The 22621-nt window shown below is 32.9% G+C and overlaps 1 protein-coding gene across 4 annotated transcripts in view; it reads left to right on the top strand.

Moving 5' to 3' along the window:
- Positions 1–8386: 8386 nt before the first annotated feature.
- The window catches only part of LOC149790217 (uncharacterized), a 192857-nt gene continuing 178622 nt past the window's right edge, over positions 8387–22621 (top strand). For all 4 annotated transcript variants that reach the window (XM_089972238.1, XM_089972233.1, XM_089972236.1 and 1 more), the window contains exon 1: positions 8387–8485. The gene's annotated coding sequence lies outside the window, so the exon portion shown is untranslated. The remainder of the gene's footprint in view (positions 8486–22621) is intronic.

Below are 22621 nucleotides of genomic sequence, written 5' to 3'. Positions count from 1 at the left end.
CAACAACAATAATAATAATAATAATAATAATAATAATAATAATAACAATAATAATGGTAATAATAATAATAATACTATCCTCTTGAAATAAACGACACTATAGAGGTACCTGGTTGTTGAAGATATAATGTCATGCTAAAGAAAAGACATAGAAGTCTTAATATGAAAGGTTACACTATTTATATGTATATTTAGACATATAAGTCTTAATAGGAAAGGGTACACTATTTATATGTATATGTAGACATATAAGTCTTAATATGAAAGGGTACACTATTTATCTGTATATTTAGACATATAAATCTTAATAGGAAAGGGTACACTATTTATATGTATATGTAGACATATAAGTCTTAATAGGAAAGGGTACACTATTTACATGTATATTTAGACATATAAGTCTTAATAGGAAAGGGTACACTATTTATATGTATATTTAGACATATAAGTCTTAATAGGAAAGGGTACACTATTTATATGTATATTTAGACATATAAGTCTTAATAGGAAAGGGTACACTATTTATATGTATATTTAGACATATAAGTCTTAATAGGAAAGGGTACACTATTTATATGTATATTTAGACATATAAGTCTTAATAGGAAAGGGTACACTATTTATATGTATATGTAGACATATAAGTCTTAATAGGAAAGGGAACACTATTTATATGTATTTATATGTCTATGTAAACATATGAGTCTTAAGAGGAAAAGGTACACAATTAATACGTATTGTAAGTTGTCAGATCAAACCATGTACTAAACAAAGTCATACTACCAAACCATGTAATAAGCAAAGTCAACCTACAAAACCATGCAATAAACAAAATGACTACCAAACCATGTACAAACCAAAGTCACACTACTAAACTATGTAATAAACAAAGTCACACTACCAAACCACGTGTCATATATATATATATATATATATATATATATATATATATATATATATATATATATATATATATATATATATGTACTCATGGGGGAGGGCTACATACCATCATAAAGTGAAGTTGACAGCTCTAAGTCAACAGGTCGTGGGAAATATATAATGAACATTTAGATGGTAGTTCGAAGTCAACATGTCGTGGGAAATATATAACGAACATTTAGATGATAGCGCAAAGTCAACAGGTCGTGGGAAATATATAAGGAACATTTAGAGGATAGCTCGAAGTCAACAGGTCGTGGGAAATATGTAATGAACATTAAGATGATAGATCGAAGTCAAATAGGTGGTGAACATTTAGATGATAGCTCGAAGTCAATGGTCGTGGGAAATATATGACAAACATTTAGAAGATAGCTCGAAGTCAACAGGTCGTGGGAAATATATAACAAACATTAACAGTAAGACGAGCACAACATTATCCAGATTTCCGATAACATAAATTCGTTGAGAATATCGTGATTCAATGAATTTGAACATACTTGGATATTGACGAGTTAATTCTAAGCGGAAAATAACTTTCACAATCAATGACAGTGCGAGACTCAGCTTGGATCACATTACAAAAAGGACACTAACATTTTTCCATATACCGTTTTCTATATGCAAATTATCTGATGATGTTCTCACGTTTGAAAGAGCGTTTCGAAAATTTGCATTGCAAGCGAATTCAAATATTCTTTATATCCGAACTCCATAGGTAAGTTTACATATAGTCTAGAATTTAAGCATCGTTCTGTCATTAAATGTAATTTTGACCAAATTGGATAGCTAAACGTTGTTTGGCAAGTAATGAAAACTAAATTTGTATTGCCAACGATTTGTTCATACAGGCTTCTTCTAGTATTCGATCATTTGCTAATTGTCCCTTATTTTCCGGCCTCCCAGGAGTGTTGACGATATAACTTAAGTCATTTAATGTATTTCTAATTATATAAGGACAATATTTTTTAGCCCGAAAGGCATAATGAGGGTAAGAGAGCCAGGACTCTATCGCCAGTTTGAAAAATTCCTTTTCTGTGTATTTCTGCCATACCTTGATTTCATTTGTGACGGAATATAGTGAAGAGCAGTTCTTCCTGTTTCACAAGCCTTTGAAAATTTATATTTGAAATCAGAGACATACCTAATAAGGATAATCTTGGTATCTTCATTCGAAAGAAGTTCCCCTTTCAATAGCTTCATTAGTCCACGGACAGTACGACACCAATTCAAAAGGACTAAAACCCAGTGATTATTGAAGTAATTCCCTTACAGCAAACACCAGGAAAGGAACATCATCATCCAATTTATTTCCTGTATCAAATCGTGTTCTTCAAAGTTTAATGAAATTTTTTAAAAGCCCCCTGACTTTGAAGTTGATAGGCGGAAGATTTAAACTGTTGGATTTTTAAATCATGTATCACTTGTTGGAAAATTCCAGATATAAAATTTGACCCTTGATCAAACTTAACAGATTTGGGAAGGCCAACAAATGTAAAAACTTTATCAGAGCAGAGATATAAAAACAAAGTTCAATTAAAATAACATTCACGTAGATCAAGAACATAAAGAATATTGGTTGGAATCGAACAGGAATGGCAACATTCGATATAAATTATGTTTCATTCATACGATATCGATCAGGAATGGAAACATTTGCTATTAATTTAATTTCATACATATGATATGAATCAGGAACGGCAACATTCGATATAAATGTTATTTCATTCATGCGATACCTATCCGGAATGACAACATTCGATATAAATTGTATTTTATTCATACGATACCAATAAGGAATGGCAACATTTGATATAAATTGTATTTCATTCATGCGATACCTTTCATGAATGGGAACATTTGATATAATAATAATGATGATGACTTTGTATAGCGCCTAATCTTTAGAAGCTCTAAGCGCTTTACAACATTAGACAACACCTATAAGATAAAAAACATATACTAATATTATTACAAAAAACAAACACCATGAATTAGAAAAACATAAAAAAGATAAAAACATGCTGAGAATATTTCAGGTAGGAAACATTATTAGGTCTTTAAGTTTGTTCTTGCAGTCGAAATAAGTGAGTTTTGAGAGCCCTCTTGAATGTGATCACTGTGTCTTTGTGTCTAAGTTCAGTGGGCAATTCATTCCATGTTGCTGGGCCCTGGTATGCAAAAGAACGCTGTCCATATGACTTTGTTTTCATAGTGGGAATAATGAGTATACGATTGTCAGAAGAGGAGCGTAAGTATCTTGCTGGTGTGTACACATGGGTGAGGTCAGATAGGTATGTTGGACTAGAGTCCGACAGTGAAATGTAGCACAGAGAACAAATTTTGTGTTTGATTCTGGATCGAATGGATAGCCAGTGTAGGGTATAGAGCAGCGGGGAGGTGTGCTCTGATCGTGGTACTCTAAGTATGATCCGAGCAGCTGTGTTTTGAACGTTTTGAAGTTTCTGGAGTAGATATTGAGATGAACCAGACAGAATTGAGTTACAATAATCCAGTCTTGAAAGTACTAATGAACACACAAATGTTTTAGTAGCATCAACTGAAAGATATTTGCGAATTGAACTGATACGTCTCAGCTCAAGATATGCAGCCTTGCATATGTTCCTGACATGTTGATGCAATGTTAGAGTACTGTCCAGAGTAACACCTAGGTTTCGTACTGATTGTGTGAATTTAATGTTGGCGTTGCTGATATTTATTGTTTGAGGTAAATGATGTGAATGAGAAAGTCTTTTTATTGTGATCAGAATGGCCTCAGTTTCATCATCATTCATCTGCATCTTGTTACATGTCATCCATGATTTCACATCAGAAATGCACCTCTCTACACCTTGGATGGTAGCATCAACTTCAGTTGGGTGGCTAGATTTGTATATTTGGGTGTCATCAGCGTACAATTGGTAAGACACCGGATGATGATCTATGACACTTGAGAGCGACTGAGTGTAGAGAATGAAGAGAACACGTCCAACAACAGACCCCTGTGGAACACCACAACATAAATGAACTGGGCTGGAGTGTATGCCATTTGCAGATACAATTTGTGTCCTGTTTACCAAGTAGGACTTGAACCACAGTAAGGCTGTATCATGAATGCCAAATACATGCTGGAGACGGTAAAGTAATATATAATGGTGTATTGTGTTAACTGCTGCAGACAAATCAAGGCGGGTGAGGACTCTAATCTTTCCGCTATCCAACGCAGAGAGAATGTCATTAACTACTTTTAGAAGAGTAGTTTCAGTACTGTGGCAAGGGCGATATGCAGATTGTACATTGCTAAAAAGACTGTTTGAATTTAGATGAGATACAAGCTGGGATAGAACAACCTTTTCTAAGATTTTTGATATGAATGGGAGATTAGAAACTGGGCGGTAGTTCTTTAAATCGTTATGGTCTAGTGTTCGTTTCTTCAGCAGAGGCTTTACAATGGCAGTTTTGAAAAATGATGGGAATTCCCCGGATGAGAGGGAGGTATTAACAGAATCAGTTAGTGTAGGCAATACTGGATATAAGCACTCAAGCAGCAGTGATGTTGGAATTGGATCAAGTTCACATGACTTTGGTGCACTCTTCATCACGATTACGTACAAAATCCATAGAGACAGGGTCAAATGCTGCTAATGGCTGCCGCTCAAATTCTGCATCCCAACTGTATGGTGACGACGAGTCAATTGAAATTGTGGTGTCAAGCTTATCTCTGATGGTTTGTACTTTGTCATGGAAGAAATTTGCAAACATGTCCGGAAGGTTGACTGGTGAGAAGGTAGTTGGAAGTGGTGTTGATTTATTCCTTGACATTAGCTTGTTAGTAATCTCGAAGAGCTCTTTGCAGCTGGAACTTTCCAAGATCTTAGTAGTGTAGTGGGCTGATTTCGCTGCATGGATTATATTTGTGACACTCTTCTTAGCGACTTCATAGATTTGCTTATGAATAGTGAGTCTGGTGGAAAGCCAAAGCCTCTCAGCTTTACAGCGGTCTCTTTTAGCAGTGCGAAGCTGGTCCCTAACACTGCTATACCATGGAAAACACTTTTGAATTGATACTCTGCACTTGGTAGCTTAGGTATGTTTGTCAAGTAATGAACGCAGACAGTTATCGAATTGTTCTGAGGTAGGAGGTAAGCAAGTTGTTAGGTTAGCTTGGATGTCGTGCATTAGTTTGGTTCTATTTATCATACGGAGGTTTCTCTTAGTAGCAGATAAAGGTGGAGGGTTAGGGACTGATACGTCAAGATGGCATATAATGCAGAGGTGATCTAATACAAGGTCATGGGATACCAGAGAGGACTGTAGAATGTTATCATCAGGTCTATGAAGAATCCAGTCTAAAATGTGACCATGTTTATGGGTGGGTTGGTGAACTGACTGTTTGAGGTTGAAAACATTAATGGAATCTATGAGCTTTGATGTGTTTGAGTTTCCGGAACAGTCAAAGTGAAAGTTGAAATCTCCAAGAATAATCAGGTTGCCACCTATCGAATTTCCATAGTCCAGGAGATTCCGAAACCGCTCCAAAAAGACTGAGTCAGCCAGTTTGTTTTTTCTACTAGGAGGAGGGCGGTATATGCAGAAAAAATGGACTGACCTTTGCTCCAGTGTGAGTGTGGTTTGGACTAGTTCAAACGATGTGTGGTCGAAATTGAATGTTGTGGTGTAGTTAACACGTTTTATCATGGAGTTCTTTGTGATGACAGCAATTCAACCTCCGCGAGAGTTATGGGCGAACGACTTGATGGAGTAACCAGTGGGTGTTAGATCCGCACACTTGGGCTCATCGCCTGATGTTTTTAGCATTGTTTCTGTCAAGAAAAATATGTCAACATTCTGGTCGTTGATAAAATTAATTATTTCTGTGCGCTTTTCCGGTAGTCCTACTGAATGGGAATTGAATAATGCAATACGCAGAGGTATTTCTTGGATAGCTGACACAAAGGTTGACGTATTAATAGGGATTTGAATTAGATTATCTAAATTAAAGGTCGATTTTTTTAACATTGTTGTGCCGAAAAAAGGGAGATAACTGGGATTCTTCTTCCTGTTCTACGCCTGCCAGCTTTGAAACAACGTTTTTTATTTTCGCTTCTGGTTACATTTAGGTAATGATGAATGTAGTCCCAGTTCGTTTATTCTAGAGCACAATGTAGTTTGGAGAGCCAAGGAGTGATCATTTAAAGCAATTAATGAGGGTCCATCGTAGCATAAACGGGTTGACTGGCCAGTATCACGTGATGGCGGTTAGTTCAAAAACAGTGGAGCAAGACAGCTGAGAACAAGTCTAATTATTCACGTTTCCAAAACAATATAAACTGTATTTCATTCATACGATACCAATAAGGATTGGCAACATTTGATATAAATTGTATTTCATTCATCCGGTACCTATCAGGAATGGCAACATTTGATATAAATTGTATTTCATTCATACAATACCAGTTAGAAATGGCAAAATTGTATATAATTTTTTTCATCTTATTCTTATGTTTGATAAAATTAAGAAACGTTGCAAAATGCAGAAAATAAAAGTAACTGATGTAGACGGTTTCATGTTGCAATAATAATAATAATAATAATAATAATTCAGCACAACGCATAATCTTTAGAGGATCTAAGCACTTTAATGTATTAGATAACACATAATGTGACTCTATGGTAATAACCTAAATAACAGATACAACCAAAACCAATAAAGTTTGAAAAACTTTACAAATACTTTAATTATCAAAGTTATAAAATAGAAACATATAAGATGAGCGTATTATTATTATTATTATTATTATTATTATTATTAAAGTATTATGAATGCAATAAACAATATAATCCTAATAAAGCTATATTCAAGTAGAAAAGAACCGAATCTTCCGAATGATTTTTCAAAATCCTTGAATGTACAGGTCTGCCAACCGTCCTGATATATCAAAATGACAGGGTCCAGAGCTTTTCTGAATAATTCACAATATTTCCAGAATAACATTTTAGTCCAATGAGCGCTTTCTATTTCCATTAAACAATCCAAACAAACGTTTCATCTCAAATAAAATCCTAAAACAAAATAAAGTATGTCTGCCGACCTGACGTTATAAGAACACAAGAAATAAGAATGAGAAAATTGCCCAGCCTTAGCTATTTATATATAGGCATAAGAGGTTAAACAAGCATTTCTCACCTACTCGTACGTGACACATTACAAATAGTCAACATCGTAAAAGAACCCACATGACCTAACCCATCCAATGGGAAGTAACTTAATTCTTTTAAGGACCCACCTGACCAACCTGTCCAGTGGGAAAGAACCTCAAATTTGTCATAATGTTTACTACTAATATCATTGTTAGAAACTATAAATACATAAGTAAGCATCTATTTATAGATTTCACACAATCTTACACTCTTGATATCTTAAAATATAACCTATGCACGTATATTAAAAGTTGCCATATATATTTCACTACAATTTAAAGTCATGAATAAAAATATCAAAATTATAGATCTACACAGCAAAAAATCATATACAACGAGAAAATGACAAAAGCAAACACCGTGAAATTACTAGACAAAATATGCTGACAATAATTAAGGAAGTAAACAATATTAAGTCTGTTTTGTAGTCAAAATAAGTGAGTTTCAAGAGCACTTGTGAATGGGATATCTATGTCCTTGTGTCAAAGATATATGGGCAATTCGTTCCACGTAGCTGGGTCCTGTTACGCAAAAGAAATTTGTCTATACGAGTTCGTTTTAACAGGGATAACGATGAGAATTATTATTATTATTATTATTATTATTATTATTATTATTATTATTATTATTAAAATTTATATCTGTATAATATAATATAACATAACATAATATAACATAATATAATATAATATAATATAATATAATATAACATAATATAATATAATATAATATAATATAATATAATATAATATAATATAATATGCAAGCAATAGAAAAAATACAAAATAGAATATCTATCAAAAAAGAGTAATTACTGTTGTATTTTAAGGACGACTTGAATTTTAGAGTAATTTAAAAGTCCACCCGAGTTTATAAATCGTGGTGTTAATTGAAACTCAACGACAAGAGATGTATAGTAAAAGAAGGCTTTGTCAACCAGTCTAGATAGGGACCAATCATTTATCTTTGTGTACTAAGTATCTTTAGCTTTAGTGTACGTAGCAGAAACCGATACTGGTATTTAACTATTACTAGTTTTAAATGTATTAGAATAAATGCAGAAAGTATTAATAACTTTAAATTTATGAAACTAAAAGTAAAAACACTTAGGATTAGCTAATGTATTAGTTACAAAATATGTATGAACAAACTACAAATTGTGTGAGATCTCTAAATTGTCCCTTCAATAGGTTATTCTTTAATATGTGAGACATTCTAAAACGGAGCATAACTGCCCTGCGCGCAAACATTGAAATGTGCTATAGGACTGATTAATTGATCGCGTACGTAGAAACAAGATGGTAGCCACCTGTAAAGAGAGTTGTAAGAGTTTGTGCTAAAGGTAAATTATAAAATAGACTTACATATCGTTACCAGGTTATCATCAACTACACAAACTTGATTTCACATTTCCAAATGAGTTTTCAGTATATTTTCATTATTTCAGTGTTTAAACAAGCTTCATGATCCAAAATAAATAATTTCAGAACGAGCATTAGTCGAACCACACTTATTTTCACGATCTTTAATATTTGCGCAATTGTTGTACATGATTTACATATGTCTGTATCAAAACGTTTGAAATGTAAATGTATTAACTTCAGAAAAGAATACAAAATTCCCACAACATACCAAACAATAAGATAATTTGTTTTTGCGGTACAAAGTACATAAATTTATCTGACGTCATGTTCGGTCAGATTTTAGGATGGACAGTTTTTATATTAAATGCCATTACTAATATGAGATAGTTTAATTATGATTTGAAATAGCTTTCTCATCTTTATTACATACCCATCTCACATTAGATACAGATGTTTAATCTGTGATTCCTTATTGCACACCTAAAGTCTCTTTATCGCACACCCAGCTGGGAACTACTTTTATAACTTACTGAACTCAGTTACAGTTAATTTAAAAAGAATATGCAATGATTTATTGCCATACATTTTAAGTTATTGAAAAATGTCAGCACAAGTTTGTCATTTTAAGATAAGCAGTCATATTGGATGAAAATGGCATCTTTGCCACTTGAGATAATAAGGTCAGTACTGAAAGCAGCAATGAGCAGTTTATGAGCATTTTATGGTATCTACCAGCAGTGAGCAGTCTTTAGGCATGTCACAGTATCTACCAGCTTAAGCAATATAGGAGTATTTCATGGTATCTATGAGCAATGCACAGTTTGTGGGCATTTCATGGTATCTACCAGCAGTGAGCAGTCTTTGGGCATGTCACAGTATCTACCAGCTTAAGCAAGATATGAGTATTTCATGGTATCTATGAGCAATGCACAGTTTATGGGCATTTCATGGCATCTGCCACTGAAAAATTAAATTTAGATGAGGTTGAGAATAATGCAGTTTTGACAGAGTATTTGACAGTTTTGACAGAGTACTTGACATTCTTCGATGAAGCTGCTGTGCAAAGTGACACAAAACATCACAGAGAGATCAAGAGAGAGATCGTGAGATCAAGTAATTGCTACTAATATCTTGTACTGATAGTTTAAAATATCCAGACAAAGTAAGAAAGACTCAGGGAGTCATGTTAGGATTAAAAATATGGTTAGAAATACACAAATGCTTGTAGAAAATTTATCCCACCTTTAATTTGACAATTATCACTGCTTATTTCAACACGTAAAACTATCTCCTCATGTCAAGTTACTTTATATAATGTGCTACAAGTCTATGCTCTTAAAATAAGTAACATAAAAGAGTGAAAGACAACAAGCTTTTTAAAATTGAACAAATAATTTATTTCCCTTTGAATACAAAGTGAAAATGAGAAAAAGAACATACATTATTTAGAACTAAATCCCAAAATAACCCAAGTATTATAGACACAAGTCCTAATAATTTAAGTCCTGAATAAAACACAGTACAAGTCCAGAATAATTCCAGAAAATAAAGGCAATGATGTTATAGTTCCTAGTGTTCTGATGTGCCAACAGTCTTTTGTTGAATCACAGAAATATAATTCCAGGTTTGAATACACTATATATTCCAGTGAATTTCTCTATTCAAAAATTTGATCAGAGCACCTTTGTATTTCCAGAGAAAATAATCACTTGAATTAAATAATTTGAAGAAATAAAATTCATCTGATCTGGCAACAACATAATACAACGTGAAAGTGCTAGATGTTAGAACACAAAGGATAAAATCCTCTTAGTTACAATATATATAGAATCTATGTTGTGGTTTGGACCGAGACAATGAAATCCCAGTCGCGGGTTTATATGTCTCCCCACTCGGGCAAGCCTTGTGGGGAGACATATAAACCCACGACTGGGATTTCCTTGTCTCATTCCATACCCCAACATAGATTATTTTTCTCACCAAATATTTTCCTTTAAAGTAAAAAGAATTCTTCACTATTGTTCACCTCCAATGTTTACATGTGGCGCATGAATATACATATGTTAATGAGGGCTGTGGTGTGACCGTTGCACCCGAAGTACACAGTTTATACGCATGAGCAAAGAAAAATAACAACATAAAATGTTGCATAATAATGAGGTATTATCACATTTAATTTATGGATGTTATATGAAATTGACAATAAATAATTAATATTTATTACAAGAACCTGTTTTATTTTCATCAGTTCCAATTTTGAAAAGTTATATTGTAAATAATAAATCAATATTGGCTACTCAACTCTACTGTAGTTATACTTAGTACAAGCTGTAACAAAGAGTAACATCTTTCTTTAGATTATTCATGGGTAATTAGAAATCTGTGTCACTATTGTATATAACTATTCTTTTCTTTAGAGGAGGTGAAACTGTGTGTGACATATTTGTGTTGTCCTTAATATTGATTGTAAAATTACCCCCATGTATAATAGACCCTCCAAAAATGGACTCTAGCGGATAACCATGTGCTAAACTTTCAAGTTCACGGATTCCTTGAACATTTATTTTTCTGTTCTGGAAATATGGCAAGTGTTACAGTGAAATTTGCTTATGGATTAATGTGTTAATGGATAAATAATTCCTTCTGGCTGGTAAGTGCATTATTTGTCATTAAATAGTGTAGGTATATTTTTGATTCAACTGGGGCACAATGGTGTTGCTTAACAAAATTAGAATAAAGCATGTTTTATATAACACTTTTATGGCTGTTACTAAGTTTTCTGTAGTTGTTAAGAGAGTTGTGAGGCTATGAAGTGTATAGGTCTATAGTCTATAGTATGCATGGATCAGTGTTTTCTGTTATAGTTCATTTCATGCAGCATTGAGAATTTTATCCTATCTATAGCACAGTCATTTTTCAGGTCAGCGCCATTAAATGTAGCTAACAGTATATAATTTGTTTCACACGAAGTATTTAATACTAGTTAGGTAGCTTTAGCTACATTTAATGACACTGACTTGAAAAAATGTACTGAGCTAGGCCTGTATAGAGATAAAATTGACCATGCTGTGTGGAACGAAATAACATAATACCAACATCGTATGCTTTGTGTCTTTGTCTCTCTTGAAATGTTTTTTTTATAGTGTGTTCTCAAAGATGGATTTACCTTAATTTACTATGTTTTTGTTAATAGATTTGTTGCTGTTGTTGTTCGATTTTAGTACAACTATGTCAGGCAGAGCAGAAGACCACAAGGGTTTCTTTTTTTAAAAGTAGTTCAGAGCGCGTGGACACCTTGACTGAGAAGGCTGGTCTGAGATGACTAGACTGAGATAAGAAAAGTAAGGTTAGCAAAACAGCTAGGTTTCTCTGTTGCATGGGTGAGAAATATAGTTCTCTACCTGATCTCAGGTCACAATTAACATTTTCTATAAAAAAACTATTACCTAATGGAAAATATTCAACTAGAATGACCCTGATGTTTACAGAACAATAACCTGGATTACGTATAATTCATGTAAGAAATTCCCAAACTTTGACCCAAATAAACAAATTTACTTCTTATATTAATAATAATACTGATTTTAAACCAATACATATAGAGAATAATTTAGCTATATATTAGTTGTTTACAATGAATAAAATAACAAAGTCAATTTGGGTCAAGCAGAAATGAACTCAATTTTGGACAAGGTCAAGTCCAGCATACTATGTTACATTACAATAGCATGAAATAAATAAAATAAAATAAAACTAACTAACAAACAAATCAAATTAAATATGCATAGCAAATGCAATTCCAAAATAACAGTATATCCAGATTTGCTGTAAAAGTCTTAACAAAATTAATAACTTCATTTCTCAATAAATTATTTTGAAAATATGATTTTTTGAACATTGGCACATTGGTAGTAGTTCTGTTTTATGACAATGAAACCACATTGCATGCATTAAAACAGCATGTAACAGCATAAATATTATAAATGTATACCTAAAGCACAATGGATCTGCACAGACATCATTTGGTATGACTCAATGGTTTTACACTAAGGAATAGAAAGAAGAAACCAGTAAGTGTAATAAAATTTAGCAAACAATTTATTTCCTTAGAATACAAAGTGATAGTTGTAAGGAGTATTATCAATTAAATCCTTAATGTTGCATCCCAGGTCCAAAAGTGTTCCAAATGAATTTGAATATTTAATGTGCTGATGTACTAATCATCTTGAATAGATTAATGAGCCAAAAGTCACAATTATATAATCCAGAATATCTTTGAGTGAATTCACAATAATTCCAAAGTTAATTCCAGTGGATGATCTAAATAGTGATCCTTATCAAACAGTAAATAGAGTGGTCTTTAGATATCCATGAACCATTTTAATTTTTTAAATTTTTTTATACAATGCTAAAAATCAGTCATGATCATCTTCAAACAACATATCAAGTTCTTTCTGATGTGTTATATTTATGTCTGTATGATATTATGTGTTATATATGTCTGTATGATATTATGTGTTACATGTGTATGACATGTTATATGTCTACATGACATATGTATTACATATCTATGACAAATTTTATTTGTCTGTATGACATGTTACATCTCTATGACACATGTTATATGTCTATAACATGTGCTATAATCTCTATGACACATTATATGTCTACTGATGTATATGTTGTATATGTCTATATGACATGTTATATCTCTATGTCACATGTGATATCTTTGTATGACATCTGATGTATATGTTTGTATGACATTTTATGTTTAGGCTCTTAATAAATGCAACAAGAAAAGAGTGAAGACAACAAGCTTTGTAAAATTTAACAAATAATTTATTTCCTTAGGAAAACAGGTAAAAATGAGAAAAAGAACTTACGGTTTTACAAATAAGATCCAAAAATAATCCAAGACTAATCCAAGCATTACAAAAATAAAGTCCTAGTAATAAAAAGTCCTAAATGAATCTGAGTTGGAGCCCTGATAAAAATTATCCAAGATGGAGGATAATGACATATGCAATAGTCAGTATTATCCTGATGTGTGAACAGTTAGTTGTTGAACCACAGAAAATAATAGTCCAGTTTAAATTTCTGAATAATATTTCAATAAATGTCTTTGTCCAAATATTCTTTATGAGCACTTAAATATTTCCAGGAAAATGAATTAATAATTTCACAAAATAGAATTTCAACTTAAAATGGTCACAACAAAACACCTTTAAGTGTCAAAGGTTTGTAGCCCAACTAAACTTATTTCTCAAAACATCACTATTAAATCTATCTGCTGTGCAAAACAGATGCCCTGAAGAGGGTCGACATACCAGTAAAACCAGAATTTCGAAATAATTGCTACATTTTTAAAGTCACATACTTCCAGTACAGCCTTGATTTCACTCTATAAATCCCACAGTAAAAATGAATACATTTTTTTTAAAAAGTTGTTTATTTCCAATCATGAAATAAGGTCAGGAACTAGGTCAGCCTTTTGATACAAGTTTTAATATTAGGTTTTCGAAAAACTGAACTGAATTTCTGGAAAATGTCAAATCCAGTATTAACAAAAATTACATTACAATAGCATATAATGGAATGAAAAAATATAACAAATTTAAAACTAACAAAAACAATTAAATCAAATATAAATTAAATCAAATATAATAGTATTACTGATTGATTTGTAATAATGTCAATGAATAGGTATTACTGGTTGATTTGTAGTAATATCAGTGAATAGGTATTACTAATTGATCTGTAATAATATCAATGCTTAAGTATTACTGGTTGATTTGTAATAATATCAATGAATAGGTATTACTAATTGATCTGTAATAGTATCAATGCTTAAGTATTACTGGTTGATTTGTAATAATATCAATGCATATGTATTACTGGTTGATTTTTAATAATATCAGTGAATGGGTCTTACTTTTTTATTTGTAATACTATCACTGCTTTGGTATTACAGGTTGACTTGAAATAAAATCAATGTTTAGGTATTACTTGTTGATTTTTTAATAATATCATTGTTTAGGTATTACTGGTTGATCTGTAATAATATCAATGAATAGGTATTACTAATTGATCTGTAATAATATCAATGAATAGGTATTACTAATTGATCTGTAATAATATCAATGAATAGATATTACTGGTTGATTTGTAATAATATAAATGCTTCAGTATTACTATTTTTTAATAATGATATCAATGTTTAGGTATTATTGGTTGATTTGATTTGTAATAATATCAATGCTTAGATATTACTGGTTGACTTGAAATAATATCATTGAATAGGTGTTACTGGTTGATTTATAATAACATCAGTGTTTAGGTATTACTGATTGATTTATAATAATATCAATGTTTAGGTATTACTGGTTGATCTGTAATAATATCAATAATCAGGTATTCCTGGTTGATTTGTAATAATGTCAATGAATAGTTATTACTGGTTGATTTGTAATAATATCAATGCTTAGGTATTACTAGTTGACTTGAAATAATATAAATGAATAGGTATTAGTGGTTGATTTGTAATAATACCAGTGTTTATGTATTACTAACTGATTTGAAATAATATCAATGTTTAGGTATTACTGGTTGATCTGTAATAATATCAATACTTAGGTGTTACTGGTTGATCTGTAATATCAATGTTTAGGTATTACTGATTGATTTGTAATAATATCAATGAGAGATCAGTCAGATGAACTTGTTGGATTAGTAGACAGACTAGTTTTGAATAAGAGAGGTCTTTCAGATGTTGAATTACATTAGGGTATCTGTATTGATCAGTGAGTATCCCTTATTATTTTTTATATGTTTATTTTATGACTTCTGTCTGTCCATTTGATTGTCTGTTATCTTTCTAATCTGTACAATAACTTTAGTTTTGCACTGTTCCTGTGCAATAGCTATTTGATGGCTTTCACTTGGGTTAGAGACTTGGGTTAGAGACCCAGGTTAGAGACTTTGATTAGAGACAAGGGTTAGAGAACTGGGTTAGAGACATGGATTAGAGACTTGGGTTAGAGACCTGGGTTAGAGACTTGGATGAGAGATATGAGTTAGAGACTTGGGTTAGATACTTGGGTTAGAGACCTGGGTTAGTGACCTGGGTTAGAGGCTTGGGTTAGAGACCTGGTTTAGAGAATTGGGTTAGAGACATGGGTTAGAGACCTGTGTTAGAGACTTGGGTTAGAAACTTGGGTAAGACCTGGGTTAGAGACTTGGGTTAGTGACTTGGGTTAGAGACCTGGATTAGAGACTTGGGTTAGAAACTCAGGGGTTAGTGACATGGGTTAGAGACCTGGGTTAGTGACTTGGGTTAGAGACTTGGGTTTGAGACTTGGGTTAGAGACCTGGGTTAGAGACTTGGGTTAGAGACCTGGGTTAGTGACTTGGGTAAGAGATCTGGGTTAGAGACTTGGGTTAGTGACTTGGGTTAGAAACCTATTGATTTGACAGTAAACAGTTTTATGGTTAAGGTCACTGACTGAAAGTAGAAATATGGTATCTTAAAATTACATCACATATTTCATCACAGATATGAAGTAAACTTTATGGATGGTTTGATTTTGGAAAAAGAAAATATCCTTTCAAATTTGGGGTCAAAATGTTAAAAGCCAAGGTCACTGTGATTGAAAGAAGAAAAATGGGTTCTGCACAATAACTTTGTCTCTACATTACAGACCTGTACTAGGAGCCATGGTGGCTTAGTGTTTAGTTTGCGAGACTCACAACTGAAAGGGTTCAGGTTTGAATCCTACCATTAGACCAGCCTGGATCAGCTACTGTGATGTGTCCTTGTGCAAGGCCTTTTATTCCAATTACCTTATCACTAAATAACCTCCCTGTGTAGCTGTGCCATAAAGCAAACCAAAACAGATCTGGGCTGAACTTGCCATAAGGAAGAAATCTACTGATATGGGGGAGAGGTCAAAGTTCAAGGCCATTTCAACTGAAAAATGAAAAATGGATTCAAAATTTTTTTCTTCAGTTCTTGACCCTGTGCTTTCACTGAATTTGCACTTGACTTACACTCAGAAATATAGTGTGTGTGAGTGTGTGATTTAGTTTTTTAATCTAGCTTGAAACAATTGTTTGGTCATATTGCTATGATGTCAGCAATTTGGCAGTTTATAGTGATGTCTAGCACTAGGGCATCTGGAGACATGTAGCATAATGTCCCACCCAGTAACATTATCATGACACCAGACTGACCAATACTAACAATAACCAATGTTGAGCATCAAGCAAAGTAGCTGCTAAGTACCATTTTTAAAAGTCTTTGGACTATGACTCGGCCTTGTTTCAAACCCACGACCTCCCAAATCTGACGCAGATGCTCTAATCACTTGGGCCACTGAAACAATCTCTGGAATAGAAGGAAGCATATTGATTTTATGGTCAAAAGTTCAAATGTCTAGGTAATTCCAGCTTAAAGAAAATGGGTTTTGAAAAATAACTTGTTCTAGGTGAAGTTTCTTGGCAAAATGTCGTGGATGGCTAGGGTAATTAAAAGAATTCTAGATTTGTAATCTGATGGTCAAAGCTTAAGGTCATGGTAATTTTCATTAAAACATAATGGTTTCTGTACCACACACTGTGACCAAAGGTCCAGATCATTGAGACCTATTGGCCAGAAAATATCCCAAGTCAGCCATGCAGTATCTAGATAATAGGCTATTAAGAATGGGACAAGCATAACTATTAAACTTGTGGCAGTCTTCACTATTAGACATGGGGCAAGCTTGACTATTAAACATTGGGCAAGTATAACTATTGGGCAATCAGAACTATTAAACATAGGGGCAAGTATAACTATTAGACTTGGGGCAAGCATAACTATTAAATATGGTGCAAGCTTAACTATTAAACATGGGGCAAACATAATTATTAAACATGAGGCAAGTATAACTATTAAACATTGGGCAAGTATAACTATTAGAGATGGGGCAAAATATAACCATTAAACATGGGGCAAGTATAACTATTAAATATGGGCAAGTATAACTATTAAACATGAGGTAAGTTTGAATAACTTAAACGTAGGGCAAGCATAGCTATTAAACATGGGGCAAGGATAACTATTAAACATGGGGCAAGTATAGCTATTAAACATGGGGCAAGCATAACTATTAAACATGTGGCAAGTATAAATTTTAAACACAGGCCAGGCATAACTATTAAACAGGGGCAAGTATGACTGTTAAACATGAGACAAGTATAACTATTAGAGATGGGGCAAATATAACTATGAAATGTGGGCAAGCATAACTATTAAACATGCGACATTAAACATGGGGCAAGTATGACTATTACACATGGGGCATGTATGACTATTAAACATGGGGCAAGTATAACTATTAAACATGAGGCAAGTATAACTATTAAACATGGGGCAAGCATAACTATGAAATGTGGGCAAGCATAACTATTAAACATGCGGCATTAAACATGGGGCAAGTATGACTATTAAACATGGGGCAAGTATGACTATTAAACATGGGGTAAGTATAACTATTAAACATGGAGCAAGCATAACTATTAAACATGGGGCAAGCATAACTATGAAATGTGAGCAAGCATAACTATTAATCATGGGGCAAGTATAACTACCATTGACTATTCTTGCAACATCAATAAATGTGATAATCACAACCTTCAAATTCAAAGGTTCCTATTTGAATTGTTTGTCGTATTTAATTTCTGCTCTTTTTGTATATAATTCTTATTGTTTATCATATATAATTTCTATTGTATATAATTTTGTTGTTGTTGTTGTTGTGGGGTTTAACGCCATTTTTCAGCACACGATAGGCTTTACATGGCGGCCAGTATTAATGGTGGAGGAAGAACCCGGGAAAACCCCAGAAAGAACCACCGACCCACGAGAAGCTACTGGCAAGCTTTCTCAGATACCCACACTGGCTGAATTTGTGACTCGAACCGGCGCAGACAGAGGTGAGATGGCAGTGATCCATAACGGAGAACGCTTTAGACCACTCTGCCACTCAGGGCCCCTATTGTATATAATATGAATTCTTGTTTGTTTAACTATATAATTTCCAATTAAAATATAGAAAAAGATGATGACTTTTTGTTATCTTTTTCAAAATATAATGTTTACAAATTTAAAACGTTCCCATTTTCAGACTTTAGCTAGTAAAATATATCTAATTACTTGAGTTTAAATAATTAAATCATAAAATATCAAAGTTTTTTTTAAATTATGATTCAAAGTCACTTTTAATATTGTTATTTAAATTGACAATTCACTTTATCAAAATGTTTTGTACATATTTATAAAGAAATGTAGCAAAATGTACAGTTAATGGAATTTTGCTTTATAATTCAGTTGTCTGTTTGCATTTAAGCTGTGTAGGTTTACATGATTTTTACCTACTGATAATAACTTAAAGATTGTAAATCACTGTTATCATGTTGGATGCATTGAGGTCAAAAACTTGAATACAGGTAAATAATATTGGTTCTGAATAGCAAATGTAAATAATCTTGGTTGTTTGATTAGATATGATATAAGGAATGGCAAACAATACAACACCTTGGGGTCATTGCACACCACAAATAAGCCATTGAAATAATGCAAAGTATTTACAGTGATATGTGAGGATAAATTTACATGCAGTTTGTGCCAGTCTAAGCAAATTGAAAAGGCCAGGTACTTGTTATAGGTTTAGTTTATATTTCTTTCCACAGTTTGATTTTTATCGTCTCCAATTATTCCATTGTTCATTAGTTACCATGTAGGCTCAGTTACATGTTGAGGAGTCCAACTGTAAATTAGATTGACCTTTATTTAAAATTTAATAATTTGCTGGCAGATCATGGTCTGTATTGTTTGTTCTGCTAATTACTGCTAACGAACTCCATATATTAATGGAGTGTTCGATCTTTGTTCTTTAAGTCATTGTCGGATAACAGCAATACAAGCAAGTTAGGTATAGTGATTATTGTGACCAGCATGTATCATTTATTTATCATAGGTGCCATCTAGAGGCACCATTTAAAAATTTTCAAATATTCTCTGAGTCTAACTTTATTATAATCAAAGTTACAGATTAAAGGTCCTGTAAGTCTAAATTTAATGTAAGCAAAGTTACAGATCAAAATTTCAATGAGTCAAACTTTATTCAAATCAAAGTCAGAAATCAAAAGTTTTCTATGAGTTTAAATTTAATCCACTCAGAGTTACAGACGAAAAGGTCTATAAATTTAATTCTATCAGAGTAACAGATCAAGAGTTCCATGAACCTGACTTTGATCAAATCAGTCACAGATCAAAAGTTCTACGAGACAAAATTTAATCCAGAGACAGATCAAGCATTTTATCCCATCAAAGTTACAGATCAAACATTCTACAAGTCTAAATTGAACCCAATCAGAGTTACAGATCAAACGTTCTATGAGACTAAATTTAATCAAAAGTTACAGATCAAAAGTTCTACGAGACAAAATTTAATTCAAAGTGACAGATCAAACATTCTATCCCATCAAAGTTACAGATCAAACGTTCTACAAGTCTAAATTTAACCCAATCAGAGTTACAGATCAAACATTCTATGAGACTAAATTTAATCAAAAGTTACAGATCAAAAGTTCTACGAGACTAAATTTAATCTAAAGTGACAGATCAAAAGTTCTATCCCATCAAAGTTACAGCTCTAAAGTTCTATGAATCTAACTAATATTATTCAGAGTTACAAAGTTACATCACAGATTGTGGAGTTTGATCATGAGGTTTAGAGTGTGTTGAAGACTTCAAACTATTTTAAGAATACAGGGTTCAGGGCCTGGAAATCAGTGTTTCACATATGTTTGAATTTTCATTCTCATTTAATTAAAAAGTTGTCTTACAAAAGTAGTGATTGGCTGGCACAAAATCGCAAGCTCAAATGTTTTATGAGGCCAGATCGTACATCAAGGCTTGAAATCTGAGGTCTAGAAAGAAAGGACTCGTACTTGAGTAATCTCTGCTTCTATAAAAATTGCACACCAAATATTTCTAACATAATAGTCATGTTTGTCTTCAAGGCTGTAATTGTCTGCAGGTACATTTAAAACTCTTATGGTCAGCATATTAAAAACTCTTATGGTCAGCATATTAAAAAATATATGTAAAGGTCAGTATATTAAAAGTTGTAATGGTCAGCATATTAAAAATATATGTAATGGTCAGCATATTAAAAACTCTTATGGTAAGTATATTACAAGCTCTTATGGTCAGCATATTAAAAACTCTCATGGTCAGCATAATAAAGAGTTGATGTAAAGGTCAGTATCTTAAAATATGTAATGGTGAGCATATTAAAAATAGATGTAATGGTCAGTATATTAAAAACAGAGTGACATAGATCTTTCATATAAATTATAATTGCAGCTCTTATGACAAATTAAGAGTATATCAGTTAACAGTACATGTAATTAAACTGTCAGATGCAACAATGTTTCCATAAAATGTCAGATTTGACAGACCACAGATCTTGTTTCCATAAACTGTCAGATATGACAGACCACAGACCTTGTTTCCATAAGCCATCAGATGTGACAGACCACATACCTTGTTTCCATGATCTGTCAGATTTGACAGACCACAGACCTTGTCTCCATAAGCTGTCAGATGTGAAAGACCACATACCTCGTTTCCATAAGTTATCAGATGTGACAGACCACAGACCTTTAGAGTTTCCATAAATTATCTGATGTGACAGACCACAGACCTTGTTTCCATAAACTGTCAGATGTGACAGACCACAGACCATGTTTCTATAAACTGTCAGATGTGACAGACCACATGTCATTTTTCTATAAACTGTTAGATGTGACAGACCATATTGCAATATGTGCTTTGCATATTTTGTTCTTTTCCAAATATTCCTTTTGAAGTGTTGTACAGTACTAAGACAGATACAGAAGGTCTTTTATTGAATTGTGTTAAGACATGTATAGAGTGCATTTTGTTGGACAATGATAAGAGGATCTTTTGCTGGACAGTGCTAAGAGGGTCTTTTGCTGGACAGTGCTTAGACAGATGTCAAGGGCTTTTTATTGTATTCAGCACATTTTTATCATTAGAAACTTATAATCTGAAAACAATGAAACATGCCTTAATAACAATGACCTTTGGGATTTGCAGAATGTTGTCTTTATAGACAGGCACAGGGTAGTCAGAAGGACCTACTTTTTACAGGCAGATACAGTGTAAGACCTACATTTGACAGATAGATATGTAGGTATGTTTGTAAGACCTACATTTGACAGATAGTGCAGGTATGTATGTAAGACCTACATTTGACAGATATGTAGGTATGTTTGTAAGACCTACATTTGACAGAAAAATACAGTGTAGGTTTGTATGTAAGACCTACATTGGACAGATAGATAGTAGGTATGTTTGTAAAACATACATTTGACAGATGGATATATAGGTATGTATGTAAGACCTACATTGGACGGATAGATAGTAGGTATGTTTGTAAAACATACATTTGACAGATGGATATATAGGTATGTATGTAAGACCTACATTTGACAGATAGACACAGTGTAGGTATGTATGTAAGACCTACATTGGACAGATAGTGTAGATATGTATGTAAGACCTACATTTGACATGGTTATGTAGGTATGTATGTAAGACCTACATTTGACAGATAGTGTAGGTATGTATCTAAGACCTACATTGGACAGATAGATACATTGTAGGTATGTTCAGTATGTAAGACCTACATTTTACAGATAGTGTAGATATGTATGTAAGACCTACATTTGACATGGTTATGTAGGTATGTATGTAAGACCTACATTTGACAGATAGGGACAATGTAGGTACATATGTAGTTATAAATAGGTATAAGTATCCAAATGTTGGTCATTTTGTTTTATTTATAATATCAGACTAAAACAAAATTCATGACTGTTGATCACTGTACACAGTAAAATGTAGTGGTCTTGTTGACTTCATGGCTGCTGATCACTGTACACAGTAAAATGTAGTGGTCTTGTTGACTTCATGACTGTTGACCACTGTACACAGTAAAATGTAGTGGTCTCATTGACTTCATGACTGTTGATCACTGTAC

Source organism: Sinohyriopsis cumingii, chromosome 10 (genome assembly GCF_028554795.1).
Source record: "Sinohyriopsis cumingii isolate HCF-2022 chromosome 10, ASM2855479v2, whole genome shotgun sequence".
Classification (NCBI taxonomy): domain Eukaryota; kingdom Metazoa; phylum Mollusca; class Bivalvia; order Unionida; family Unionidae; genus Sinohyriopsis; species Sinohyriopsis cumingii.
This window is presented reverse-complemented; position numbering and strand designations above follow the sequence as displayed.